The following is a 12921-nucleotide window of genomic DNA, read 5'->3' on the forward strand; positions in this document are numbered from 1 at the left end:
GAGACAGCCCGACGATTTAAATCAGAAACAACATTATGCATTGTTACTGCTTGCTAAATGAGACTCTCCTTCGCTAAGTGAAGGCTCGCTAAGCGAGGCTACATCTTCGATGGTCGAAGAAGCATAGAACATCAAAAACCATGAACATGATTCCACCATTGAATCCCTATCGAAGCTCCAATTTTAACCCCCAATCGCCCAATTCGAACAAAAGATAACATATATGTATCATACCATGATTAATACATCATATATTCATTGATAAACACCTAATCCATATTTTATCATGAATCTAAGGTTATGTTCATAATGCCAAAAACATACACATGGAGAACAACTCAATTCATTAGCACATACAGAGGCATACGAAAATCAGTAGTAAAATAATGCATGAATTTCATGTTATTCACAATAATTACAATATGTTTTACATAAACCTTTTCAAAAGAACACATAAACATCAACAATGGCGAAAGTATGAGAAAACTTAGAGGAGAGTGAGAATCAATTTCTACCCTTCATGCATTTGACACCAATATTAGAGTAATCCCCTGCATTAATTTTCAACAGCAAGTTTCCAACTTTAGTTATGTCTGCTTCTTTCTATAGCTCTTCTTAAGGTTCCTAGCAACTTGCCTTTTTTCCATTTTTCTCAAATTTTGCGTATCAGATAAAAGTTTTAATTCCTCACATTATCTATATAAATGACCTAATTATATTTTCATAATTCGTAATTTTCCCTCAACTTATGGGCCCTTACTCCTTACCACACAAATTTCACTAAAAATCTAATTCCACCCTATAATTCAGTATTTCTCTTATTTTATTATTTTTAATTAAATAAAATTTACTAACTACCAATAAAACCCAATAAAATACCACCTAATTCACATAAATCGTATAAAGCATTTTAATCACTCATATAATTAAATAAAAATTCAATTAAATAAATTAATCAAATTTGGAGCGTTACAGATTATCTTAGAATAACTTTAAGACACTCTATATGCATATGAACAAAGAATCGGTGATAGAAGAGTTGAGAAAACAAAGGCATGTGTGATCTTGCAATCATAGTTTAAAAATGACGAGAAAGGAAGAGGAAAGTGATAGGGAAATAAAGAAAGTGATAACTACCAAAACTGATCAGTTAACAATAATCAAGGAAGTGAAGGTAGTCTAAATTCTCTTGGAGACTCTAATGGAAACTATATAGGTAGTAGCAACTCGAGAGGAAGATGGGAAAACAAATATTTGACAAGAATAATATTCAATGTTATAATTTAAATATATATATATATATATATATATATATATATATATATATATATATATATATATATATATATATATATAATATATATATATATATATATATATATATATATATATATATATATATATATATATATATATATATATATATTTTGCAAATGAATGCATGTTGACAAGAAAGATGAATAATAGTATAAGGAAAATATAGCAAGAAATGATGATGAGTATGAATCAGTTTTACTAATGGTTACCATTAAATACGAATAAAAATTATGGAGATTGATGATATCTTGATACTCGGTGTTTAACATATGCGACAAAGAAATGATTAGTTTGTTAAGCACAATCATACATTTGAAGAACAAGGTGAATTTTGTTTATCATAACATTTTGACAATATTAGGAATCAATTGTGTTTTAGTAAAAAGAAAGATGAAGAGGAACCAATTATGAAAAATGTTTTATACATTTTTGTAATGAAATATAATCTTCTAAGCATTTGTTACATGCTTTAGAAAAATTAAAACATAAATATGGAGAACAAAGTTATAAAAGCTCAAAATATAAAAAAGAAGATTGGTCATAAAAAAACCTATATCAAATAATATAACATTTAAGACTGAATTGGAAGTGATGGAGCATGGGTGTTTGGAAAGTGCTACAAGTATATATGAGTGGATATGACATTAAAGACATGGTAACCTCAACTTAAATGACCTAAACTCGACGCACATGCATTTTGACACCATTTCCCTCAATTCACATAGCAATAGAAGTGTGTGAATAGTGTGTGCTAGTAAAGCAACATAGAAGTTGATTCAACAAAGATACATGAAGCATGAAATAATTCTAACTTTAGAAGGTATAATATAATTTATGTGGACTTATTCATGTCGATTCAGTAGGTGGCAACAATTTATTTGTAGCATTCATTGATAATTTTAGTATGAAACTATTGAATTACTTAATGTAAAAGAAAAGTGAAGCAGATAGTGTATTTAAAATATATATGTTCTAGGTAGAAAGAAAAAATGTTCATCAAATTAAAACAATTTTAATGGATTTTGGAGGTGAGAATGTGTTTAATAAAGTGTTGTATGATGTGAAAAAATAAGGGATAAGACATTATGAAGTGTCACCCTACACACCTTAGTATAATGGAATTTCAAAGATGAATAATATAATTGTACTAGCTACAAAGTACAATAGGTTACAACCCCTAACTATGTAGGATTGTCTGATAGTTTTAGAGTTGTTGTGGTGTTAGAGTAAACTCATGCAGGAATAGTGAAAAGCTTTGTATACTGATGTTTTTCAGATGAATTGAATGTCCCATTCAACCTGAGAATTAAGGTATTTACAGGATGGATTTATTTAAGATGGCATGTGGTGGTCAATTATTTGAAGAAGAGGTGTCACCCCATATATGATATGATGTGACTCCTGATGGAGGGGCCTGATTATGCCTGAAGGTGATAAGAAAGAGGATGCCAAGGCTCTATAGGAGAATTCTTCTCACCAGGAGGGCGTTTTAGAGGAACGACGAGCTCTAGTAGTGGGCCAGTAAGTGTGGAGTTTATTTATTTATGCCCTTTGTGGAATTTTTTTCTCGTGCCCTTAGGGGTCTTTATATAATGATTAACAACACCTTTAATGGTTTTTTTTATAATTTTTCCTCTGGGTTTTTTGCTTATTGACGAGCTTACATGCCTTTGCTTAATTCTCTTCTGTTTGAAAATACTTTGAACAACTTCCTTTCCGTAATATGGCTTAGTGAGGAGGTGAGGACCCTTTCACGAAGGACTAGCATGAGTAATTGCCTTTATGAGTGGCAAGGATTCCTCTATGAGGATCCAACTTAGGTGATCGCCTTAATGGGAGGCAAGGATTCCTCCTCCAGGATCCAATGTCTATAATTGCCTCAATAGTCAACAGGGATTCCTCCATGAGGATCCAAAATATATGATTGTAACATCCCAACTTATTATTTAAGCATTTTATCTAATTGTTTGCGTGATTTAATGATTATATGAGAATTATGGTATTTTCAAAATATATGGGTAATTTGGTAATTTACTAATTTCCTAGGATAAGAGTTATGAGAGGAGATAAATAGTATTATTTTAATTATTTCTAATTTTTGGTAATAAAATAAAATAATAATAAGTGGATAATTATGATTAAATAATTATTTAATAGAATATTTATTTAATTTAAATATTTATTTGATTTAACTAATTATTTAATTGATTAAATAAAAGAAATGATCAATTTTATGATTAATGGGAAGTAAAAGGTAGAAGGAGAGAAAATTAGATTTATTTGGGAAAAAACCATAATTTTGTAAAATAAGTTCATACAAATACTAAAAGTTGTGAAAAAAATTAGGTTAGAATCCAATTCTGGTAGAACGTGAAAGAGGCAGAAAGGTTTTTGGGATCGCGAAGGTTTTGGGAGCAGGGATACAAAGAACTTTCAGGGAAATCAACCTTACGATGAATTTGAGGTAATGGGGGATTATCTACACTTATGTGGTTTCTGGCTTGTATGATAGTGAGGGTTCCTTACCCTTCTATTAGCGTCTTAGGAATTGTTGTTATGGGTCTCTCTAATTTTTCTTTCTGTATTCATGAGTTACAATGTTTTCTTGCATGTGGAATTTTGTTGGATTGTTATTGTTTTGTGTTTGATCGTAGACCTAATTGGAGATTTTGGATAAATCCCCCCAGGGCGCTATACATCATTGTAGGAGGTGATAACCTTATAATATGACATGATTATATGATTATTTGATTATTTAATTATTTCTAGTGATTGGTTGTTATTGTGTTGGACTTTGCCCCCGGGGACTCGAACGACTCCTTTAGTGTCGTTTGATTCCCCAAAGTTGTAATTTTGGAATATGAGATCTGTTCTCAAATTTTTTTCTTGAGTCGACTGTTTTTCTGTAATTTTCCCAAAATTAAGTTGTTTTTTTATCAAAAATCGCTTTTTCGCTTAAATTTTGAATTGGAAAAATATATTTTTTTAAATCGGACTTTCAGGAAAACATCGATTTTTCAAGGGGAAAGAGGGTTGCGCCCGACGGCCAAATAAAAAAATGGCCTACATGGGGGCCGAAGATAAAACCAAATGGCGGTCGTTTATCGGACAATTGATGTCGCGATACTGGCGGTGACAGTCTGTAGTGGCCGATTTCGATCGATTCCTGACTTTTTAGGCAATTTTGTGTTTTCCGACTTTTTGGGTAATTTTAGTGTTTTTCGACTTTTTCGGGCATTTTCAATATTTTTCGAGGTTTTGAGCATTCCCAGGAATCTTTGGAGTTTGGGTGCCTTCAGTGGCATTTTTGAGTATCTTGTGGCATTAGAGTTCTTTTGGTGACCTTAGGTTCACTTTCGAGTAATTTGAGAAAACTACTAGTCATTACCCCGTTGGTGGTCTGACACAAATAATAATAATAAATTTAAGAGTTTTTTAGAAAATGTGAATTTTGAGACCACCAACTCCTTATTCGCAACCTACAGTTCCTGAGAGCATGGATGACCACACCAATCTCCTTGCTTTTGCATCTATTACCAACCCATAGAGCATGAGTGGGGCGCCTCAAGAAACACCAATCAAACTCTTGACGTACCTCAGCGAATCGTATGACGAGCCTGATGTGAACTCTTCTGCCATGCTTAAAGCACTTTTGGTTTCTGATTTCGACGAGCTCTTTCAACAACTAAAGTCAAAGATGACTGACATTAACCTCTTGGAAGTCGTGCACGCTAATCTTTCTGTTATCGTTGAATTGCAAGAGTTAATGTCAAAATTGAGTCAACCGGAGTCTCTTTCCTCAATCTCTATTGTTGTCTTAGATATGGAAATTATTTTGGACTAAGCCATCCAAACTATAGCCTTTAAAAAGGATTTTTTCAAATGTGTCAGGGAGAAAGTCACTACTTTGGACCAGCAACAACATCTGGTATCTCAGTCCCAACAAAATGTTGCCCACTACGAAGCCAAAGTTGTTGATAAAGAGATGTTGGCCTCTCTCGATAAAGATATCTTGTCATAGACTCAACAAATCAATTGGTTGCAAAAGGATTTTGAGGAGGCGAAGCAAAAAAGGGATGCAATAGACACCACTGACTTGGATTCCCTCGAGGCAAAGATAACAGAAGAAGTTAGCTTATGCGTTGAGCAAAACAAAATAGCTCGCGAGCTGGCGAGAAAGGTGGATCGATTGAAGTCTCAGGACCTTTGACATGACCAAAAGCTTGAGCGTGTAAAGGCATGTTTCGAAGCCTTGCAATGGACCTTTTCCCTTTAGTCTTCTTCACTTTCTTTTGTGATAGTATTCCCTTGTTTTGGCATTGTATTATTTGCCTCCTTCGGCATTTTTTGTAATATTGTCGTTATGGAAAAATCAATGATATTTTGAGCATTATTTTCCTTTTGTTATACTGATTTCCTGAAGCATCGGCCTATACTTCTTTAAGTATTTCCCATGTATTCGATACATTCGATTGTCAGGGTCTAATTCCTCAATCTCATATGCATTATTGGAAAACAATTGACTAATTTTGAAAGGTCCTTCCTAATTTGACGAACATTTTCCCAAAGACCTATCTTTTTTGTCGATATGAAGTATAACTTTCCAAACATAATCTCCGATAGAAAAGACGTTTGACTTAACATTTTTGTTGTAGGTTTCAATTATTTTCTTCTTTTGCCTCATCAAGGCATCTAAAGCAAGTAGCCTTTCTTCGTCCAGGTCGACCAATGCATCCATCATCATGCTCAAAAAATGGTTAAACGGGATTTCATTTTGCCTTTGAATCCTTATAGATTGTAAGCATATCTCTGCAGGTAAAACTGAATCGTGGCCAAATGTTAGTAGAAAAGGTGTAGAATTGGTGGCTTCTTTGGGCGAAGTTCTGCAAGCCTAGAGTGCTTAATTCAAAGTTGTATGCCAACTTCTTGGCATTTAGCCTATGTGATTTTTTATAAAACTTATGATAACTTTGTTTGAAGCCTCTACTTGGCCGTTAGCTTGTGCGTAATAGGGGGTCGACATTAAGAATTTCATTCACATCTTTGCGGTAAACTCCATTAGTTTTCTAATGACGAACATTAAACCTTATTCAATTGTTATGGTTTCAGGAGTTCCATATCTACACACGATATGACTATGTATGAAGTCAATCACGGTGTCTTTGTCGATGTTAGTCAGAGGCACTGCCTCGATCCATTTTTTAAAGTAATTAATGCCCACCAAGACATATCTATGGCTTTTAGAAGATGCGGGTTTGATCTCACCTATTAGGTCTAACGCCCATCCCCTGAATGGCCATGGCTTGATGATTGAATATAATTCGCTGATGGGTACATGTTGTATTCCTCCATGTTTCTGACACTATTGACATCCTCGAGCGTACTATATGAAATCCTTCAACATGGTGGGCCAGTATACCCCCTGTCAACATAATAACCACTTCATTTTGTGGCTCATTTGGTGAGCGCCACACGATCCGTTGTGGGTGTCATAAATTACCAAGTAAGCTTCACTCTCACAAATACATTTGACCAACATATCTTATGGAGTCTTTTTGAACAACTCGTTCCCAATAATGACATAATTCATCGCCTTGAATTTCATTTTTTGATCTGTTGCTCCTGTTGGGTTTCTAAGGAACTCAATAATTTCCCTTCGCCATTCGTCATTTTCTATGTTGTCGGTGGCAAAAGTTTCAAAATTTTCTAGTAACTCATATGCCCCCACTAGTTTTGGCGTTGACAACTCTGGTCGAATAACGCTAATCGATACCAATTTTTCTTTTACTCCAGTCAAATTCTTTAACTTTTTCTTGGCTACCTTATAGCCTGGGGCTACTTGGGCCAAATCGTGGCCTCTTGATATTTTATTCGTCGTACATGTTCAATTTCCACAGTTTCAAATTATGTAAGCATTGAATTTTCCTTGACAAAGTACATTAACATATTATCTTTAATGCATTTGTATTCTCTTATTAACTATTTGATTATCAGTTCAGATTCAACCTTGATCTCGACTTTGGTTTCCCCCAAGTCTAATAATAATGTAAGACATGTTATCAAGGCTTCATATTTAGCCTCATTGTTGGAACAATAGTCGTTGATTTTGAACTTATACTTAGTCGGAATTCCTTCTGGGGAGATGATGAAAATTCCCACGCTTGTTCCCTTGGAATGAATGGGCCTTCAAAATATAATTTCCATCTCGAGAACTTGACATAGTTTTGTGCTAGTTTCGTTATTGCATGATCCACGATAAAATCAACAATAATTTGGTTGGCCTATAAGGGCACGTAAGTTAAAGCGTATTCAGTCAAGGCTAATGCCTTTTTTCCAACTTTACTATGTAAAATTGGTTTCGAAAACATGTTCTTAATTATGTCTAAATGTGAATAAACAAACACGTCTGAATATTTTATCTAATGCTTGAGTTTGGTACAGGAAAAATATAATGATAAACAAAAAAAATCTACCATTGTGTCGAAAAGTTTCTACACATATGAAGATTTTATATAATGCTTAAAATTTGTCTACATCTGAAAAATATTATTTGGACAACATGATTCGACTTAAATAATATATGGAACTTTCAACGCCATCATCATCTTCTTGGGCTAACATACTCCCAATTGTCGACTCATATACAACAACGTACAACTTCATAGCTTTGTTCCTCGTGGGAGGTAACAATGTCGGAGGCTTTGATAAGTACCGCTTATCAAAGGCGTGTTCATGTCCTGGCTCTCACCCGAAACCTTCTTCTTTCTTTAACCATAGTAGTGGTGAAAAAACTTTTGTCTTTCCAGTCAGATTCAAAATGAATCTTCTTAGAAAGTTGATTTTTCCCAAAAAGGACTGGAATTGTTTTTTGTTGGTCGGAGACTCAGTATTTTGTATGGATTTTGTCTTGTTGGAGTTTATCTATATGCCCTTTTTATGGACGACAAAGCCAAGAAAATCCCTTACATGAACACAAAAATCACATTTTAATGGGTTCATTTGAATTCCATGTTTCCTCATCCTTTCGAATGATTGTCAAAGATGGTCAAGATGGCCATTCTCGGATGAAGATTTGATAATCATGTCATCAATGTACACTTGCATGAATGTTTTAATAAAGTCATGAAATATTGACTTCATTACTCTTTGGTAAGTTGCACCAGCATTCTTCAGGCCAAAAGGAATCATTACCCCTTCGTATATGCCCAAGGCCCCTAGACATCAAAAGACCATTTTTGTTATGTCTTCTTCTACAATGAAAATCTGGTCGTAACCAGACTATCCATCGAGGAGACTGAGGTATTCGAATCCAATCGTCGAATAAACCAACATCTCAGCCACTGGCATCTGATATTCGTCTTTAGGAGTGGCAACAATAAAATCTCTAAATTCTATGTAGACTCTAAGGGTATCGTTTTTCTTAATAATTAGAACAATATTAGTTATCCATTCGACATACCTGACAGGTATGATGAAGTTGTTCCAGAGCAATCTCTCGATCTCAGCTTTGATCTTCGACATGATTTCTAGCGCAAACCTTCTTGGGGTCTGCTTCACTGGTTTCTTATCAGGTATAATCAACAACTTTAATTCTATTAGATCGCGATTAAGTCCAGACATTTCATCATAGTCCCAGGAGAAGCAATCTCTGAAGTCCTTCGGCACTTTGATTACTTATGTTTCTAAGTGTGAGGATATTTTGGAACTAATATATGTCGGCCTTTTCGTCATCCCATCTCCCAAGTCTATCTCTTCCAAAGGATCCTCTGATTGCATTTTCATGGCCGAGATTGTTGGGTCTTTCTCGAACCCCAAAGGCTCATCATCATAAATGCATTCTAACCTTCGACTTTCTGAAGTTGTTGTTTGGCTGGTAGAGCCAGATTAATTTGTCAGAGAGTTCTCATACTTAATGGCTGCAATAACTAACATTTGTTACTATTTGGCCTCCAATGCCGCTAATATCTTGTTTTCAGCCACATAGGCCGAAACCCGAGCCAACGCGCTTGACTCAATCATGACCTTCATCATATTCATACCACTCATTATACCCTCCGACGGTTTCATATTCCTAAGTAAACCCATATTTTGGTGTAGGTTCACTGTGTAGAAAACCCACGCCCTTAAAGTTAAACCCTTTCCGGCAGGTTTACATGTTGAAATGTTCGCCAATTTTCGGTCAAAGTTAAGCATGTCGATGTGATTAACATCTGCTCTGAAAAACTTTGATTTACTTTGATGTCTTCAACAATCCCATCAGGCTTCCATATGGTGATCATATGATGCATAGACGAGGGTAGACATCCTACTCCATACAAACACTCTCTATCTAATAATAGGTTGTAGTTTTCTTTTGTCAGTACCACCACAAACAGTGTTGACCTTGTGGTAGTTCCTACCACTATGTTGACTTGAATAACCCTTAAGGGTTTCTTGGTTTTGCTCCTATAGTTGGACAATACCATATTGTTACAGGCTAAATTTGTGGTAAATTTGTCTATTTTCTCCAAAAGGGATTGGGGCATGACATTGACACATGCTCCATAATCGATCAAATTTTTTTTGATCCCTATGCCATTTACCTTGGCCCTTATATACAAAGGCTTCAGGTGTTATTGCATGACCATGTATGTCCTTTCAAAAATGGTGCGGTCTTCATTCACTGAACCGTCATTCATTACGTAGTAAGACAGAGGTTTGTGAGTAGATAGTTCTTCATCAAGACCTTGTTCCTCAATCAATTATGTGACCATGTCATAGTATAAAGGCAAAACATATATCATATTACAAACGATATCTAATTCTAGTTCAGATCCTTAGTCGAAGTTACATGTCTCCATGTCGACATCTTTGACTACTTTATCCCTTGTTGATTTATCCTTATTTATTGGTGACAGAGGGGGAAATAACCTTTGCTTAACATGCCATTAGCTAGATTGACCTTTATCGATAATTTGAATGCTATCACTTCAACTAGAACTTCTAGCCTCTCGAGCATCTTTCTTATTTCTATGGTGTATCCTCCACTGAGTCCTAGCCATGGGGTTTCTTTCCATATAGTTTTGTGAGACATACTGGTACTTCTTTGAGGCTTGAGAGTTGTCTTTATATGAGGAACCAACACTAACATTGACTACTTTCCACTTGCCTTAATCAGTTGTTGATTTCCTAGCTAGGCGTAACCATTCTCTAGAAGATGCATCTCCATGATGGATAGAGGGGTTGAAGGCGTGGGTAGAAATCTAACTGAACGTTGTGATGGTGGTCCACGTCAGTTTTATCGAGCCCCATGGTGGATGCCACTTGTACTAGCTAAAAAGTATAATAGGTGAAACTAGTAACTGTGTAGGATTGGCTGGTAGTGTTAGGGTTGTTACGATGTTAGAGAAAGCTTGCGCAAGGACTACGAGAAACTTTGTATACTAGTGTTTTTCAGGTGAGTTGAACGTCTCCTCGGCCCTCAGGTTGAGGTATTTATAAGAGTCTCTTGGGCTTGGATCTTAGGCTCCAAGAAAATAGTAACAACGCTTATCTCCCCTAGGAGCATGGAAAATGAGTAGTTATTTGACCTATTATACTAGAGGACATACCTCCCCCCTTTTGGCTTTCTCTCATTCATTGTTAAGGATAGAGACACATCACTCCCAATTCTCCCATAAAAGGGGGAATAATGTTGACAACGGGAGACATATATAGGAAATGGGTGCCCATTATAATAGACGGGAACAAACAATGATAGGTTGGCAACATACACTAGTATAGTCAGACAATGGATATTTGCAAATATACAAATACAATAACTATCATTTTTATGGTAATACTAGCAAGATACATGTGCGTCCTCACAAGTAAATTATTTAATACGGTATAAAATATATTTAGATACACTTGTAAATTTTAAATGAAAAAAAAATGGAGAAAAAAAGAAAAAATTTACATTTGAAAATAAAGAATTCATCTTTCAATTAAAGGCAATTGTTGGTTAAAACAAAATAGATATTATTCTAATAGTGACCCGTGAAACAGAAAGTTAGTGGTGTGCATCATTATTGAGTGATATTCAATTTGATAAAATATAAAATATTTTTAGATACACATTTCAATTTATATTGTGTTACTTAATTGTAAAATAAACAATGATGATATAATCTCAATTGTATTAAATAATCATTAAAAAAGAGAAATCCGTGAGATGGAAAAACAAAAAAATCACATTTGAAAATATAAAATTTCATCTAAGATACAGTTAGATATTATCCTGATAGTGACCCATAAAATGGAAAATTAATTGTGTTACTGTTATTGGATTTTTTTACCCAAATAACCATAATTTTCAAAAAAAATCCCAAAATAACCCACACTTCAGATTATTTCCCAAAATACCCCATTTTGAAGAGGAGGCGCCGGATGAATTGGCGCCTTCTCTTAAACTTAGAGAGGATGCGTAAATTTGATTGGCTAGTGCATCTAGTGTTGTCAATCCAATTGGCGCCTGTGTGTTAATTTGTAAAGGAGACGCCAATTGGTCTGGCACCTGTGTGTGTTTCGTAATTTCTTTTTAAAAACATTGTACATTTTAGATAAATTTGAAATTTGACCAATTCATATTAATATTAATACGCATTTACACAAAAAGACTAATGTCGATGACTGAGATCACCTAACCGACCTCCGGTCCCACATCCCCTAGCTACCCGAACTCGTGGCCCTAACCCGCGTTGATGATTCACCCCAGGTGTTTGAGTATCTAAGGGCCTAAGAACATCACCACCAACTGCAGGAGATTGCTTGAGATATTCAGACAAATCAGCGTGGTTTTGTGTATGCATTGAAGGGCTACCGCCATAGCTGAGTTCATGACCCATGCCAGAGTAGTTGGGTTGTGTTTGAGTTGTTGGAGGGCAACCAGGACGATTGAACGGAGATATTGTATGAATGATGCGTCGAGGAAATGTTGAAATGATTGTTATGGTGTTTGGTAGCCATATGGTTGTTGAAGGTTTTGGGTGTTTTGGCTAAGGAGACTATGATAGAGTGATGTGTTGGATGCATAACGATGTTGGGTGTCTTGATGATGATCTACTTGTTGATGGTGGTACAGGGTATGCTCTTGGTATTGTGGTTAGGTGTTTGGCATGTTAGGGTTGTAGGTTTGTGTGTTTATGGATCAAACATTTTGATGGATAAGGGGTTGCGAGTAGCCGGTCTGACAATGTTGTTGGGGGTTAGATGTTGAACCTTTTGGTGTGTAAGTTGGCTGGCATGGGTTGTATAGGTACATATCATCGGTGATGAATTTAAATCCATCCGATTTGTACCAAGCCATATAATTACAGCGTGAAAGGAGTATATCTTGACCTCTCGAGTTATCATCTAACAAGTCAGCATTCAAGAGGCTCATGCAAATTGAATTCACATAGTTGGTTTTACCATTTACTGCCTTACCTTCGACAGGCAGTCCCAATAACATGTAGACATCTTCTAACATCACAGTACATTCACCGGTTGGAAACCAGAATGTGTGTGTCTCGGGACGCCATCTTTCATATAATGCAAGAATAAATTTAGTATCAATCGACCAAGATATTATTTTGCTTACATGTC

Source organism: Lathyrus oleraceus, chromosome 4, assembly GCF_024323335.1.
Source record: "Lathyrus oleraceus cultivar Zhongwan6 chromosome 4, CAAS_Psat_ZW6_1.0, whole genome shotgun sequence".
Taxonomy (NCBI): Eukaryota; Viridiplantae; Streptophyta; class Magnoliopsida; order Fabales; family Fabaceae; genus Lathyrus; species Lathyrus oleraceus.